The 18,078-nt window shown below is 41.4% G+C and overlaps 1 protein-coding gene and 1 long non-coding RNA gene across 9 annotated transcripts in view; one reads left to right on the top strand and one right to left on the bottom strand.

The window, feature by feature from the left end:
- NFIB (nuclear factor I B) overlaps positions 1-18,078 on the top strand; it is a 444,693-nt gene that overhangs the window by 153,748 nt on the left and 272,867 nt on the right. The window lies entirely within an intron of this gene.
- LOC144322220 (uncharacterized) overlaps positions 5,500-18,078 on the bottom strand; it is a 48,837-nt gene continuing 36,258 nt past the window's right edge. Inside the window, exons 2-3 of one of the 2 annotated variants that reach the window (XR_013387803.1) lie at positions 14,222-14,362; positions 5,500-8,398 (exon numbers count right to left, since the gene is read on the bottom strand). This is a non-coding gene — a long non-coding RNA (uncharacterized LOC144322220). The remainder of the gene's footprint in view (positions 8,399-14,221; positions 14,363-18,078) is intronic. The other variant, XR_013387802.1, reaches the window with a different exon arrangement.

Genomic DNA, 18,078 nt, shown 5'->3' with positions numbered 1-18,078 from the left:
TGTTCATGGATTAACTCACATTTATTCAGGACCTGCTACAGGCTAGACCCAAATTCCAAACATCTGATATTATCCCATCTTCTATATGATTTACTTCCCTCCTACCACTTAAATTGTTATTCACTTAATTTTCAAAAAAGCTATGTGTCCTTTTTCCTTAAATAGAAAAAAGCTAAGGTGTCTGGGTGGCTCTATTGGATAAGTGTCCCACTTGTGGTTTCTGCTCAGGCCATGATCTTGAGGGTCCTGAGATCGAGCCCCACCATGCACTCTGCACTCAGTGAGGAGTCTGCTGCAAGTCTCTTGCTCTGCCCCGCCCCCTACATCCACGTGCACTCTTTCTCTCTCTGTCTCTGTCTCATAAATAAGTAAATTTTTAAAAGAAAAGAAAAAAACTGAACTACCTTAGTGTTGGGATTGGGGCTATATTAATGGATTAAGTAGCCGTTGACCTTGAGACTCCATGGACCATTAATACATAAAGAACTAAAAAAAAAAAAAAAAAAAAAAAAACACTTTTAAAATAAAAGTGATGGCAGTGCTAGGATGAAAGCAGGGGAGAAGTCATGAACTTTCCTTGAGTCACATGGAGAGGTTGAGAGGGCCTCACCTTGGATGTGATGTTGGATGGATCCTGATGGAATGAGCAGAAATTTTCAAGAGCAAAAAGGAGGAGAAGGTCATTATAGGCAGAAGAAGCAGCTGGAAGAGAGGCACAAAGTCCTAACATGCGTTGGGTGTTTGGGGAATAAGGAGTGTGTAGTACACCTAAAACCAAGGACACATGAGGAGAGTGGCGGGAAAATCTGACTGGTCTTGGTTTTAAATATACTATTACGTAGTCAGGAGCATAGCCTCTTACACCGGAGGTGAAGGAGCACTGCCAAAGGTCTTAGAGCAGGAGAGCGTCTGATCTGCTTGTGTCATAGGAAGAGAATTTTGCCATCAAAAGCCTGGTGAGGGAAGGTAAGAAGGTCAACTAGAATGCTCCTCACTCCTCAGGCAAATGAGGGTGAAGTACTGATTAAGAGTAGCAGCTGAGGACAGCCTGGGTGGCTCAGCGGTTTAGCGTCACCTTCAGCCCAGGGCCTGATCCTGGAGACCTGGGATAGAGTCCCACGTCGGGCTCCCTGCATGGAGCCTGCTTCTCCCTCTGCCTGTGTCTCTGCCTCTCTCTCTCTCTCTCTCTCTGTGTGTGTCTCTCATAAATAAATAAAATTAAAAAAAAAAAAAAAGAGTAGCAGCTGAGGTGAAAAAGAAAAACCAGATTTGAAGACCTTTTTTATTTGGGGTGGAAACAATAAAGCTTGGTGACCAGTTGGATAAGGAAAATGGTAGGAATAAAGACTGAATTCAGTATCTCTCTCTCTTTTTTTAAAGATTTTATTTATTTATTCATGAGAGAGGCAGAGACACAGGCAGAGGGAGAAACAGACTCCCTACAGAGAGCCTGATGTGGGACTGGATCCCAGGACCCCGAGTCACGACCTGAGCCTAAGATAGATGCTCAACCACTGAGCCACCCAGGTTCACCAGCATCTTTTTTTTTTTCTTTTTAAGATTTTATTGATTTCTTTGAGAGCAAGAGCGAGTGAAAGAGAGCACAAGCAGGGTGAAGGGCAGAGGGAGAAGCAGACTTCTCACTGAGTAGAGAGCCCCATGTGGGGCTTGCTCCTGGGACTCTGGGATCATAGCCTGAGCTGAAGGCAGACGCTTAACCTACTGGGCTGAATTCAGGCACCCCTGAATTCAACATTTTTAATGTGTCTGGGTCGATAAAAATGCCATCTATCAGGCTCTAGGGGAAGCAGGGCTTTTGGAGAATGGAAGTGGGAGAAAGGAGAGGTACATTCTGATTGATGAGGTTGAGCTTGGAGACACTAAAGCTGAAGTGCCTTCAGAAGACTCTGATCCCCTGTGACATTTTCAACACTCAATAAAGTTTTATGTGTTTAAAAAAATAGAAGACTCTGGTAGATAAACCTCACCAAGAAAGCCCCTGGAACTAGGGCTCAAGAAGGAGGATGATCAGTCAAGAGCTTGACTCCATGTAGAAATACTCTGAAATTGACCTTTAAGTGATATAGATGGAAACTGCTTACACAAAGACCCCCAACTTATGATAATTAAATAATTTAAAAACCAGGAATAAAAGAAGGCAAAAAGCAGCACTTCATCCACGTTATTTTCTTTTGGAGAAAAAGGGGGGAAAAAAAAAGAACTTGGGAGATCATTAAAAGTGCATGGGGCTTAGAATCATGTAGACATAGATCTGAATCTTGATCATGCTATTTATGAGATGTTTGACTTTGGACAAGTCATTATTTAATCCCTATTAGCAAGACACAAGCTTTGAAGCAGACTGTTCTGAAGACTGGGAATATAATGATAAATAAATCTTACCCTCAAAAAATAAAAGAGCTTAAGTGATCTTTTTTGTAAAACTGGAAGATGGCAATGAGACACTACTGTCAAGCAGTCATGACACATAGAGAGTACGATGAACCTGTCACTTACTGTGTACCAAGAACTTTCTAGTCATTAGCTCTAATGCTTACCCCAAAACCATGCGGTAGGTATTAATGTTGTTCCAGTAAGCAATTGGAGAAACGAAGCTTAGGTGCCTTGCCCAAGTTGATGGGGAACAAACCAAGAGATATCGGACTCCCAAAATGCTGCACTTCATCTTTCCTTTGTCAGATGAGTGATGTAGGCAAGAGTGCCTTGTCTCTTAACATCTGAAAATATGAGTAATTGAACTGGAAGTTATCATCCAAGGAAATGCCAGTTAAGTTAAGATATATGGCATATTAACATGAGGATAATCAAAACTGAAACTAGTCAAGATAGCGCTGGTATAAATTTATTTTAATGATATTCAGAATGACTGCACCCAGGGATAACGTCCTACAAATGCTCCTCAATAACTCCTAGATTGGCCAAAGGCCACACAATCATACAGGATGGCCCTGGCTCTGGGTACAAAATCATATCTTACCTCAAACCATTTCTGGAAATAGGTAGGAAAGAAAGACTTAGTGCATCAGAAGCTTAAAATTAAAAGCATCTTGGAGGGGCGCTTGGGTGACTCAGTGGTGAAGCATCTGCCTTTGGCTCAGGTCATGATCCCGGGGTCCTGGGATCAAGCCCCATGTCAGGGTCCCCACGGGGAGCCTGCTGCTCCCTCTGCCTGTGTCTCTGCCTGTGTGTGTGTGTCTCTCATGGATGAATGCATAAAATCTTTAAAAATAAATAAATAAAAGCATTTTGGAGGTGATTTGCCCTCTTAAATAATGGACTACAGCTGCTTAGAAGCCATTCTGGAGTGAGAGTCTTCACTGCCCTATTTCCTTTTCAGGTCTTCCTCTTTGCTCTGGCTCTGAATCATCCTCTTTACTCAGACTGGCCCAGTCTAGGCTGTCTTCATGTCTCCCTGGGATAGCACCTGGTCACTTGTCCCCCAGCTCCTCACTCCCGCTACCACAATTACTCCAAGCCTATAACCCATCCAGTAGCTCCTCATCACCACAAAATACACCCACATTTATGGAATAACACATGTTGCCTTCAACATTTTGGTCTTCAATTCCTAATACACAGAACTCCTTAGGTCACAAATATGCCCTGCTATTTCACACCTCTGATTCTCGGTGCTCGTTGGTCCCTCTGCTTGGGATGGCCCTCCCCAAGTTCACCTGATGAACACCTAGTCATCTTTAAACACAGAGTCCAAGACTCCTCCTCTCTGAGAAGCCTTCCAGTACCTTTCCACATTCTAGTTTTTGCATCCCACAACATTCTGTTTATTGCAGAATCTCTCACACTAAGACTCTTTACTCGTTGACATGTTTATTTCCCCCTCAAAAGGAGGCACATCATCCTCTATATCTTTGTATCTTCATAGGCAGGAAAGCCCTCGTGTGTACAGTAGGAGCTCAATAAATACTGTGGTATTAGATGGAACTGAATCCAATGGTCATCTTCATGGTCATCAGCCTCTGCTTGGTAGGCTCTCACAGGAGTCTAACTCATTGGTAGGTGCTACATTTCATGCTTCATGTGGTGGCAGGAGAGCCGACCAAACTTTCCTACTTCTGGTGTGAAGAGAAGACGGCCTCTTGAAAATGGAAGGTAAACAAGAAAAGCTAGAAAAGCCTGAAATGTGCTCATTTTGTCACTCTTGGAGGCCAGAAATTGGGATTTTAGTGCAGGCCAAGCCACTTATCTTACAGAGTTCTGACCAGTTTTCTGAGAAAAATAAAAGAAACAGGCAGAATGAAAATCTGTGGTCAGAAGGTTACAGAAAGGAAAGGCACACATTTCTGCTAGGGAATAGGAAGTGGTCTTGTCTTCCGCAGCAGGGCTGTCTAATAAATCTGGAGAGTTTTATTGACTTCATAGGCGCAAGAATAACCACCCGGAGAAGACATCGGGTTTCACTTATTTTTTTGGAAAGTAATTTTTCACAGACGCAAGGTTAAAAGAAAGTGGTTGCACGGGCCTCGGCTGTGGTGGTGTGTCTTCTGGTATGCGTAATGCAACTGGATCTCAATTCTGGGACAATGCCCAGTCTCAGAGGTCTAAAGCCTCTGTTGAAAGCAATGAGGACAGAGCGTTGCCAAAATTTTATGTATGCAACTGTAGATCAATTGTCTTAGTGCAAGGATAGACTTTGATCAAGAGCGTCTGGAGGGAGGGGTTTCATTAAATGCTGTTTTCAACTCTTAATTCTATAGCTTTTACGTCTACTTGTTCCTAAGTCTACCACAGACCCTGAATGGCCTTGACACAGAGAAACCCCTCCCCAAACCCAAGTCTGGCTCTCAGACAGCAGCAGCAACTGGCATGGAAAGAGTTCTTGGATAGAAAAGATACACAGTTTATAAGGTTTTGCTCCTCACTCCCTGATTTTTGGTCTCATGTTAGACATTCAGAAAGGAAAATGCTTGAAGCTCTCCCCCTCCTGCCTCACGTCTGTGATTCATTAGGAAAACTTGAAAACTTCCCCTAACACAAAGACAAACACAAAGCTTTCCTAAGAAAAGGATTGATAAGGGTGTATGTTGGGTGAGTTCTTCCTTTTAAAAGTGTCTGGCCAAGAATAGAAAATTCAGCCAGTTTTAGAGGGTTTGAGTGTCCATTTCTGAACTCCTTTCAATTGTCCTCATAATCATGGAAGAGATGGCAACTAGGTAATGATTCTAACATTTTGCAGCTTTCATGTTCAATTCCCAGGGTGAGCCTGGGGTGGAGAGGGTGGGGGGACTTCTCCCACTGGGCAAGGAAAGCTTTTCTTCACAAGGTCATATTTCTTTCATAAATCAAGAGCAAGGCAGATAGAGGAGCCATGATTTCAGCCAGCTGGGCTTCAAGTGGTGCCACCTGGTGCGTGGGAGGCCAGTTACCCTCAGAACCCTCAGCATCTCCAGAAAGTGTCCTGGAATCTGAGAGTAAGATCATTGGATGGGGAAGCAGAAAAGAAATCGAAACTAAAACTACTCCATTCAAAGTAATCACTTTATTTTATAGATGCAAAAGCAAACAGGTCATTTTGAAACGTAAGCAACGGAATCCTTTTTCAAAGGAAAATCTTAAATAATAGATTAGCAAACATTTCTTGAGTCGTTGGCATGTGCGGGGCACTGGGCTAAGCCCTATACATGTATAGTATTACTTGATTTAATTCTCACTACTCTTAAATAGACACCATTATCGTCTCTGTTTTACAGAAGAGGAAAATAAGAGATCAACTTGCTTCAGATAGCATACTATATAACTCACCATATGAAGCAGATCAAAGCAGGGTCTTGTGGTGCAATTAGGTTTGGAATACCATGAACCTTTAACCATGGGCTGCCTCATCTTCCACCAACCCCTTCTGTCTCCCTGAAGCAACCCCAAGGCTTTGTGGAGCAGAGTTTCAAAATCTTTTGACTGGATAACCCCTAAAGGTTTTTTCCTGTCTGATACCCAATGATCCTAATTCTGAGGGTTGTAAACCATAGCAATCCTCAAAACAAGTTCCTGAAACCTGGATATTGGCAAAACTTGCTCTTCTTTAATTGGCTGAATCAAAGCCACCTTTCACTATCTTTAAAAAATAGATTTTTCAAATTACTCTGCACCAATAAACGTAAAGATGAAATCAAGGAACTTTGCACATGTAAACATACTGATGCTCTAAGATTAAATGTGTTGTTTACACTAAAACAGCAGTGCTAAGGTCAGGACCGATTTATATTTCTTGAATAATTAAGTTATTAAGTATTCTATAACTAACACATTTGCTTATACACTCAAATTATCTCTGACAAAATCCAGCTAGATACAAGCATTAGGTGTTAGAATTTTTACCTCTCACATTAGCTAGATGTCTGTCTGGGTATTGGCTCACTCGGAGCAGGGGGTTCACCAAGGAAAGGGGGAGACTTTTGATGTCTTTGTTAGCTTTTCACAAAGGCAAAAAACTCCACAGGCTGAACCTCTTAACTCCTAACTCACATCAGACATCCCTAAATTGCATGGTTTTAGTGTTGCTAAGGGGGATGGGGAAACAGGCTCCTTCTTACAGTGTGGTTGAAGGTGTAAATCGGTATAAAATTATTGGAGGGCAATTTGGCAAGAGCTGTTAAAAATGAAATGCTCATACCCTCTGACCCAATAATAATTCACCTTCTGGGAATTCATCATAGAGAAATACTCCTACGACGGCTCAAAGATGTAAGTGTAAAATGCTGTTTGCAAGAATATTTGGTAGAGGGAAAACTGGAAAGAACCCAAACGTCCATTAACAGGCAATTGGTTAAAGATAGTATGGTTTGGCCATCCAGTACAATACCATGGAGCCATTAAAAAGAAGATTTTAAAAAGATCACTTTTGTCAGACCGGCATGGAAAGATGTCTAAGACCTATTGCTAGGTGGAAAGTAGCATGCTTCAAAGTTGAACTATAATCCCATCTTTTGTAAAATAATAAATGAAATTTTAATATATGCCTTGAAAAAAAAAAACGTTAACTGGTTTTCTCAGCTGTGTGGGATTATGGAAGATTTTCACTTTCAATGTTATATATTACTACCATGTTTTAAGTTATTTATATGTGTGTGTATATATATTTACATAGATAGGCCATTACTTTTGTAATCAGAAAAAATACATGTTTCTGCAGCTTGGTCCCTGGAGAACCCCGTTACAAAAGTGTAGAAGGCTAGTCCAAACCCATTAACTTTACTGGAAAACAAAACTTCACTGAAATTGGAGCAGGGATGCTGCTTAACCCAGGAGGGGCCACTCATGGAAATTCTTCTGACGTTTCAAGTCTACAAGCCATTGTAATAATTAACCCACAATGAAATATGCTTTTAAAGTGGAGTTAAGGAGAATAAATTTAAAATGCAACCAGTGTTTGAAGCACTGCTGTAGTTGAGAGGACAACTGAGGACCCGAGACTCTAAGAGGTCACTTTAACCGTGACTTGCCAGAGGTGGGGTAAGGAGTGGGATGGCATAAAAGATGAAGAGGGATCCCTGGGTGGCACAGCGGTTTAGCGCCTGCCTTTGGCCCAGGGTGCGATCCTGGAGACCTGGGATCGAATCCCACGTTGGGCTCCTGGTGCATGGAGCCTGTTTCTCCCTCTGCCTGTGTCTCTGCCTCTCTCTTTCTCTCCGTGTGGCTATCATAAATAAATAAATAAATAAACTTATAAAAAAAAAAGATGAAGAGGAGTTTGTGTTTAATTTTTACACTTTTATCAAACTAAGATTTGGTGCAATCAACCTAGCTCAGGGGCAGATTCCTATTATGGCACTGGGTGCGGGGGCAGTGAGTGGGGGTGAGGGGGATGGGCAGCTATAGCTTATACAATTAAGGGGACTCTTTGTTAAGAAGAATGCAAAATTGCAAATACAAAATTAGGTACAGCACTTCTGAAGGGGCCCCTGAAAAGGACAGGCCCTTAAGCTAAGCTTAATTGGCTTCTCAGAGATCTGCCCTGCTCTGACTCAGAGTTCTTAAATGGAGATAACAGAGGAGGGTACAGGCACACTTCCTTTCCTTTAAGGACTATCCTGCCAAAGAGTAGTTTGTGTCACAGGTGAAAGCTAGAGGTCACACCCAGAGCCCTGGGAGACTCTGCGATCTCTGTTTTGGGGGGTACTTGAGCTTCTATGGATGTTCAAGCCCTGAAGAAGTTCTACTTGTTGACAATGGCAGACACCCAGTTCTTGATGCTCATAAAACCATGGCAGTCAGAGTTGGAAAAGATGTATTAGGTCATTAATCTAGATTCGGGTCCAAGGCAGGATGGTTCACTATTGTAGTCACTCCAAGCCTTTGTCCAGGCAGTTTGGAAATGTCTTGAGGGCCTCACTCTTAGAAGGCTGTTCTTTTCTTCTGGTTACTGGGCAAATGTTGAGGTGTTTGATTAAAAAAAAAGAAAAAGAAAAAGAAAAAAAAAAGCAGTTTAGAGTTGAAGCCACATAAGTACTTAATTATATTCATTCACCTAGATTTCTATCAGTGTTTTCCACATGAAGAAAACGATTTAGTGTAAAGAAACTCTTGTGTCTCCGGCATAAAGTTGCCATCAGGGAACAAATCACTGATTTTTTCCGGTTCCTTGTATTTCAACTTTGGTGGTGAGTTTCTTTGTAGCCTTAGGAAAAAACCTAACTTGCTTGGGTTCTCCTTAGCCAGCATTATCAAGAAAGAGTAATTTTGAAAGGCTACTTTTGTTAATAGAAAGTGACTTCCTAAACACTTATTTTAGGTCTGTTTACCTGTCTTTGGTGAACTTGATTTGTTCCCAGTTTTTATGTTAGGCTTTTGTGGGGATATAAAAATGGGGAATCTGAAAGCTAAGTTTTTTGGGTTATTTTGTTCACATTTTCCTTGAAGTCCATATTGATAATGATGGTAATCAACCAAAAGATTTTGAGGGCTACTTTTTGTAGCAAAGAGGATTGTTCTAGACTAGAAGGAGAACAGACTTGATTTATTATCGATTGATTAATATCCACTGTATGGCCTAGTGAACTCTCTTATTGCCTATGCCTCACATGTGTGTGCTTGTATATGTGTGGTTTGCTTGCTTGTTCTTTATGTGTTTGGCAGTTTATGGTTTTGGTTGTTGTTTGCCTTGAAAATACTCAGAACAATTCTTTCTTTAATAAGTAATGCCATTCGCCAATATAAAGTGCTAAACATTAATATAATATTCGGATATTTGCATTTGAAGATTCATTCTATTTTAAATCAAGATAAGTGGGCATTAGTTTATTGATGTAATCATCATTATTAGTAATGGGCTCTAAGGCCCACTTCTCCCTCCTGCCTCAAGACAAATAAATAGAAAGAAAGAAAGAAAGAAAGAAAGAAAGAAAGAAAGAAAGAAAGAAAGAAAAGAAAGAAGAGAGAAAGAAAGAAAGAAAGAAAGAAAGAAAGAAAGAAAGAAAGAAAGAAAGAAAAGAAAAGAAAAAAAAGAAAAGAAAGAAAAAAGAAAAGAATTTTTTTAAACAAGAAACTAACCCCAAATACTACCTGAGTTAAACTTAGGTGAGTTTAATTAGACTTAAAAAGTGGACTGGGGGGAATCATTCCCTGGGTGGCTCAGCGGTTTAGCCCCTGCCTTCGTCCCAGGGTGTGATCCTGGAGTCCCCTAATCGAGTCCCGTGTCAGGCTCCCTGCATGGAGCCTGCTTCTTCCTCTGCCTGTGTCTCTGCCTCTCTCTCTCTCTTTCTATGTCTCTCATGAATAAGTAAATAAAACCTTAAAAAAAAAAAAAAAACGCAAAATTAAAAAAAAAAGTGGACTGAAAATTCATCCAGAATGAAAAATGTGCTCATCAAAAAAACAAAACAAAACAAAACAAAAGCTATTTGAAAGGTATAGGAAAGAAATAGAATTATGGGGCAATACTAATTTTAAATCTCCTAAGCTGAAAAAATCAGGTTGAAATGCTAGATGTTAAAGGATTTTCCTTTTATTTTAAAAATATTCAACATAGTATGTCTATCTCTGGGACTTCCTGTGACACCCTCCTTTCAGAAATGTTCCTATCGATGCTAACAAATTACTAAGATAATGGAAAATAAAAATTCCTAAGAAGTACAAAATTATCAAAAAAAAAAAAAAGGAAGTACAAAATTACCAAAGGCACAGTATCATTGGAAATTACGAGAAGAGGGGTGCCTGGGTGGCTCAGTTGGTTAAGCATCTGCCTTTGGCTCAGGTTATGATCACAGGATTCTTGGATTAAGCTCTGCATAGGGCTCCCTGCTCAGTGGGGAGTCTGCTTCTCCCTCTTCTTGTCCCCCTGGCTCCTGTTCTCTCTCTCTCTCTCTGTCAAATAAATAAATAAAATCTTAAAAAAGAAAGAAAGAAAGAAAGAAAGAAAGAAAGAAAGAAAGAAAGAAAGAAAGAAAGAAAGAAAGAAAGAAAATCACTAGAAGACTATTTTCCTCAAACCATTCAATTTGCCAAGTTTTTTTATGATCTGTGAATGTATTTAAGTGTAATCTCATAAAGAACTTAAAATATTTTAATCATGCATTAAATAAATTCTCTTTAGGAAAAATAATGTAACTATATGAATGTAGTACTGTCCAGAAAAATATGAACTATTGTAATGAAAAGTTAGTACTGCTGGTGATCTCAGTAATGTGAGCTATCCTAAACTCCTTACTGGCAAATAAGTTCTAAGCTCTTAAATGTATGGATATCTGTGCTGAATAGAATGCTTTAAACATGGTTGGGTGCAATAAATGTTTGTTTGCACGTTGATTTGTTTCTGGGACAAATCAACATGATTAAATTCAGGTAGATCTCAGATTGTTCACTGATATATGTTTCCCTAATTATCTTTGTTATTATGCCTGATTTCAATAGTAACTGATCAAATGATAGCCATTGTAGGTATTTACAACCCCATCTGTGCAAATGAACCCTTTCAAATGTTCTCTTAAACTTCACAGGCGTACATTGGTTTGGAACTTGTTAAAAAGGAAATAAATTAATTTCTGTAATAGAGAATTCCAGTAGTAGACTAGATCCAGCTTCCAAACATTGTCCAGAATGTCTCTCCCTAGGTCCCAAATTGATGACTTTCTGTGTTGTTTTCATTCTTAGGCCAATGTGGTGGCAAAAACGGCACCATTCAGTAAACCCTGGTAGAAGGAGATGATTTCTTTGACAATAGAAGCTGACCTCCCATTGTCCTAACTAGGGTGACATGTCCATCCCTGACCTTACAATAGTAATCCAGTGGTGTGTGGGTATGTTAGTTTTCTGTGGCCGCCATCACAAATTACCACAGGAAGGATGGCTTACTCGCAGAAATATATTCTTTCATATTTTTAGAGACCAGAGATCCAGTCAATGCGTCATCAGGGCTGTGCTCCCTCTAGAGGCTCCAGGGGAGATTCTGTTTCTTGCCTCTTCCAACTTCTGGTAGCTCCAGGCATTCCTTGGCTTGTGGCTGGATCCCTTCAATCAATCTCTCTGATCTCCCTGACTCCTTGTCTTATCTGTGTGTCTCCTCTGTGTATCTGTGTCAAACTCCCTCTGCCTCTTCTAAGGACACACATGATTGTATTGAGGGCTCACTGGGATAATCCAGGATGATCTCATCTCAAGAGCCTTAACTTAAACGCAGCTGCAAAGATCCTTTTCCCAAACAAAATCATACTCACAAATACCAGGCATTTGGACAACAAACATCTTTGGTAGGGGTGGGGGGTTGTGGGGGTTGGGAGGGGTGGCACTATTTAACCCACTACAGCTGGTAAATGATTAACAATCTCCTTGCAGCAAAGGAGAAGCCATGATATACAGCATTTACATAGTTGTGTGGTATTAATACTGCTAATGATCAATTTCAAGCTGCCAACAGGAAGTCATTGAATACAGAGCTGGGAGGAGATGCACAGTGGCACACTTAAATCATGTAGATTCGATAGATATAAGTAACCTCCAGAGCATAAATGATCATAAAATATATTCAAATAATTAGGAAGTGAGTTTTGAGTGCCTAATGACTCTATATTAAATATACTTTAATTATAAATGTATATACTTAAATTTTAATAGTGATCACATTGAACAACGTGCTCACAAAATTCCTAAAAATTTACCAGTTGGTTCGAATAAGCTGGTATGAGGCAGCTCCAACATGCCGCTGGATAAAATGTGCTGATTAATCAGGCCTGACTCATAGAGCCTGAGGCCTATGTAGGGTCAGCAATATTCAAACCACGTGAACTAAAAATGAGGTGGATGTTTCCTTAAGAGAAAGTTGGGGTGCTATTACTTAAAGGAGGGGAAAGGAGTATTAGGAAGACAAAACGACAGTCACTTTATTTATTTTTTTTTAAGATTTTATTTATTTAATCATGAGAGACACAGAGAGAGAGAAAGGCAGAGACACAGGCAGAGGGAGAAGCAGGCTCCATGCAGGGAGCCCGACGTGGGACTTGATCCTGGGTCTCCAGGATCATGATGCTCGGCTGAGCCACCGGGCTGCCCCGGCAGTCACTTTAGTATTGTTTAAATATATTTTAATGATTCCAAGCTAAAGAAAAAATTTTCAGCAAAGTTCAAAGTAGTTACAGGTACAAGTATTGTAGCTACACATGGATCTGCAAGTCAGATCTCTACGTGAGGGAAAATCACCATTTTTCACATTGTCATTTCACTCAGTTCATAAAAAGCTGTTCCTCAGCCTAGAAACGTGTCCTGAGGTGATCAACCTCAGGAAAAGAGACATAAATGAATAGTCTTTTAAGAAGTATCATTTCTTGCTAAGTGAAGTAAGTCAGTCGGAGAAGGACAAACATTATATGTTCTCATTCATTTGGGGAATATAAATAATAGTGAAAGGGAATATAAGGGAAGGGAGAAGAAATGTGTGGGAAATATCAGAAAGGGAGACAGAACGTAAAGACTGCTAACTCTGGGAAACGAACTAGGGGTGGTAGAAGGGGAGGAGGACAGGGGTAGGAGTGAATGGGTGACGGGCACTGGGGGTTATTCTGTATGTTGGTAAATTGAACACCAATAAAAAATAAATTAAAAAAATAAAAAATAAAAAATAAATAAAAAGTATCATTTCTTTAAAAAAATTAACAACTTTACTGAGATATACTTTGCACACTGCAATTCACCATTTAAAGTACAAAATTCAGTGTTTTTTGATCCATCCTCAGAGTTGTTCATTCTCCACCACAATTAATTTTAGAACATTTTCGTCACTCTAAAAAGAAACTACCATAGTGCTGCATCTTCCAATGCCTGCACTCTGCCCTCCGCCCTCCCCCCGACCAGCCCTCAGCAACCACAAGTCTATTTTCTGGGTCTGTAGATTTGTCTATTCTAGGAATTTCATATGAATGAAATTATACAATGCACATTCCTTTGTGACTGGCTTCTTTCACTTAGCATAATGTTTTAAGGTTCATCAACGTAGCATTTAGCAATATTTCATGCCATATCTTTATTGCCAAGTAGTATTCCATCATGTGGATATACCACATTTTCGTTTAATCATTCATCAATTGATAGGCATTTGGATGGTTTCCCCTTTTTGGCTATTATGAATAAGGCTGCTATGAACATCTGTGGACAAGTCTTTATGTGGACATAAATTTAATTTCTCTGAAATTAATGGTCTTCTGAGTTAAAATGTTTAGCAAGTTTTCTTTTCCTTTTAAGATTTTATTTATTTATTCATGTGAGACATAGATCAGCAGAGACATAGGCAGAGGGGGCTCTCCTGTGGGGAGCCCCATGTAGGACTCAATTCGGGATCCTCAGGAACACACCCTGAGCCAAAGGCAGATGCTCAACGACTGAGCCACCCAGGCACCCCAGAAAGGTTTCTTATTTTCCACCTGTTTAAGGGGGCTTTTGTTTAGGAATCAGATCAGAAATACTACATATAGAATTTTGATCCTTTTAAATATGGGGTCACTACACCAAACCCATTAAGAATCTGGGGAGGGTCTCAGCCCGAAGGAGTCCTGCTCATATACTTCAGAGAAGAGGAGGGCACTGTCAGGAGAAAGGAGGGGCTGACTTGGGGTGCACTGTGCCGGTGTGGATGAATTCTCCCTGCCATACCTAAGTCCTGGTCCACCAGCGGTAGGCCACAATAATTATCCATCACAGTGCTCCTTCAGGGACTCTCTGCATACAAACTATAAAGAGTAGTAAAAAAATAAAACCTTACTCTTTGATCTGAAAATCATCTTCACAAGGTTTGGGAAACTTGAAGGAAAGGGGGGAATTTTAGCTTTCCTGATAGAGACCAGGAGAGAGTTTCATTTTCTCTCTTGCACGAGGGGAATGTTCTTTGGTGTGTCCTGCAAACCTGCCATGGGGAGAAAAAAAAAAAAAAAAAAAAAAAAAAAGCTCTACTAATTTATATAGCAACTTTCTTCCAAGAAATTCAGTGTCTCAAACAGTCTTTCACTCAGTCCCCTTCGGGAGTGTGCAGAAACGTGCATAAGAAATTACTTCTTTTAAAATGTACACTCTCCCCTTAGCCAGCACTGGGCAGAAATAGAACCAGAAGAGCAGACCTCCTGACCAAACATTCCGCTGTAACATTTTCAGTGAGCTTCTATAAATCAGTGCATAGCCTTAAAAACAGGATCTCCCCGTCATATCCCCATGACTCTCCCCATGGAAGACTACATTCCTTTCAGCAGGGGCAGAACTTCCCCTTCCAAATTAGCATCGACTGCTATGGCATGCACCATGAAATGGAAGTGCGTTGTCCACGTACAATTAAGCGCTCAGGTCTGCTTCACAACAGGCATGGTTTCCGTCTAGCAGCTCAACCTTCCCAGCCCGGCCCAACTGGGAACCCCTCAAGAATCCTGGGGCTGACTCTCTCCAAAGCAAGAGTCTTGCTTACAAACTGCAGGCAGAAAATCGCAATCCAGCCACTCCTCTCTCACTGTTGTTACTTCCGAGGCTCCGTGTTGCCTGGAGACCTGGGGCTGCACTGACCTTGGGGTCCTCCTGCTGAGACAGGGAACAAGCCTACTCGGTTCCAATTTCCAAAGCCCAACTCCAAAGCCTGGATGGATGATGACTCTGGGGAGGCCTCCAGCGCCAGCTATATGCAGGACGCAACCCAGCCCTCCACCCAAGACCAACCACTTAGTTCCTTGTGTTGGGCAGTTCTTCAACATTCTTTTTTTTTTTTTTTTTTTTTTAGATTTTGTTTATTCATGAGAGACACAAAGAGGGAGAGAGGCAGAGACATAGGCAGAGGGAGTAGCAGGCTCCCTGCAGGGAACCTGATGCGGGACTTGATCCCAGGACCCTCGGATCAGGCCCCGAGATGAAGGCAGAGGCTCAGTGACTGAGCTGCCCAGGGGTCCCCCACTCAACATATTCTTATGGTGAAGTTCTCACTGCCCATCCCTGAGGGGGGAAAATAAAATCTTGGTCAGGGCCACACTAGCTTATGAAGAATCTCAGGAAAGCACACCTGCAGAATATCTGTGTCTTTAGTCCCACCCCTAGAAAATCTCTGGGCACCATAAATTCCTTCCCAGGGATTCCCAGAGAATGGAAGGTTTTAATCCAGTTGGTGACAAAAAGTTCATACTAGCATCTCAGGTGACATCCAGCCTCAGACATATTTTGTTTCAACCCCTATACTCTTAACCAGTGCTTTATTTTAAATTTGTGCTAGTTGTCAACAAGGACTAACTACATAGTTTGTAGGGCCCAGGGCGATATGGAAATGCAGGCCCCTTGTTCAAAATTTAAGAATTTCCAGATGGCCACAGCAGAGCATTAAACCAAGTAGCCAAGTACAGAGGCCCTCCTTGGGCCAAGTATGGGGTGCTTGTGTGCCTGCACACAGGTTGCATGTCCACGAAATGCCCTGCTCCCAACATTTAAGAAGCAAAAGATTCGTAACCTCTTTTAAAAGCTAAAAAAAAATACCGGACTCTAGGTCCGCATCCCTCAATGGATCCATAAAATCAGCTGGTGCCAAGTTGCAACTTGTATTCATTTGCTAGGGGTACCATGACAAAATACCAGAGACTGAGTGGTTTATATGACAGAAATTTATTTTCTTACAATATGGAGGCTGGAAGTCTGAGAACAAGGTGTCAGCAGAATTCTTTTTCCTAAGGCTCACTCCTTGGCTTTCCTGCTTACTGATGGCTGCCTTCTTGGTATGTCTTCATACGGTCTTCCCACCATACCTGTCTGTGTCCTAACCTCCCCTTCTTGTAAGGACTTCCCCAGTCACACTGGATTAGAGCTACCCTAATGACTTCCCTTTAACTTAATAACACCTTTAAAGGCCCTATCTCTAGATACAGCCACATTCTGATGTATTGAGGGTTAGGTCTTCACCATATGAATTTTGGAGGTCAATTCAGCCTACAACACAACTGTTCACTTTATTTTATTTTTTAATTTTATTTATTTATTCAGGAAAGACAGAGAGAGAGAGAGAGAGAGAGAGAGGCAGAGACATAGGCAGAGGGAGAAGCAGGCTCCCTGCAGGGAACCTGATGCAGGACTTGATTCCAGGACCCTAGAATCACAATCTGAGCCAAAGGTAGAGGCTCAACCACTAAGCCACCCAGATGCCCCACAACTGTTCCCTTTAGAGGGACACAGGGCTCCAACTCTCTGCACTAGCCTAGTCCCCAGCAGTTGCCACAGGTCATCTTGTTTATGCTGCTGCTCTTCCTCCTGTTCACCTCTGCCGCACAGATGGACCTGCTCCTCTCATGTGGCATATGGAATAGCAACACCGTCTATTACACAACCATGGCCACACACATCCTCCACATCTGCAGGATGACTCAGGTGATCTTTTGCAGGGCTATCATTATTTCCTTTTATTTATTTATTTATTTATTTGGCAGAGAGAAAGTGTGTGTGTGTGCACACACGCACGTGCACACACACACATGCACGCACAAGGCAGAGGGAGTGGCAGGGGAGAGGGAGAAGCAGACCCCCTTGCTGAGCAGAGACCCCAAGGTGGGGCTCGATCTCAGGACCGTGGAATCATGACCAGAGATGAAGGAAGACGCTTAACTGACTGAGCCATCCAGGCGCAACTTATAATCACTCTCTTAAAAACAAAAACTAAAATGTATCCATCATTCAGAGATCGGATAGAGTTCAAGTGCACTGCAGAAAGAAGAAATAACTATGAGGTATAAGTAACTATTCACTCCAGCAATTAGACTGGTAGGTCTTAGGAAAGGGAACTCTCGGCCACTATATAATTTTTCCTGGGGCCGATCCTAATAAAATCACCTGACCGTATAAGGGATGGCCCTAAATTTCAGTGGAATCCCAACCATACAGCCCCTTCGAGAGAGCATACTCTCAAATTGGTCTTTGTACCTATTTGTAGAAATGTTAGCCAGATTATAGCTGAAAACTCTGCTAATTCTGGGGACGTTTCTGGTCTTGTGCCTGGAGCTGTTGAAGCATATATTCACACCTACCACATGTAACACTCAGTAGCATCATTTCCAGCACCACACTTTCCTACTTTATTTTTAAAAGAAACAGAGCAGACACTGAAGACCTGCTCACTCTGTTGCTTTTTCCAGGAGGCTCCATAAAAGGTGGAAGGGATGGCTTCTGTGCTGAAAAGAGGCATATTTTGCTTTTTTAAAAGGAAAGGGGACACAGAAACCTTTGCTCAGAATCAGGGAGCTCATGCTGAAACATATAAATTGGTACCTGCATGCTAATAAAAAAATAATAATAATAATAATGTCCCACTTACAAGGTTCTTGGAGCATAGTGTAGCAATTAATTAATTCCAATATGAGAGCTGGGGAAAGATGTTAAAAGCGTCGTACTCTAGCCTCTTTTTTCTAAGACAAGGAAAGGGAGGTTCTGAAATGTTTAATGACTCGCCTCAGACCAACACTCCACCTCAAATCCAGGTCTTTTCTCTCAGGTCAGGGGACGTCCCACCCCACCGGGCTACTTCTAAACAGGCATTGTGCTGTTGGCCTAAATTGCACGTAAAACAACAACAAAACCCCTCTCTCTCTCCGCCAGAGTCTCTATTTAGACTCC

Source organism: Canis aureus, chromosome 10 (assembly GCF_053574225.1).
Source record: "Canis aureus isolate CA01 chromosome 10, VMU_Caureus_v.1.0, whole genome shotgun sequence".
Lineage (NCBI taxonomy): Eukaryota > Metazoa > Chordata > Mammalia > Carnivora > Canidae > Canis > Canis aureus.
Note: the sequence above shows the minus strand (reverse complement) of the source record. Positions and strands in the feature narration are given on the sequence as shown.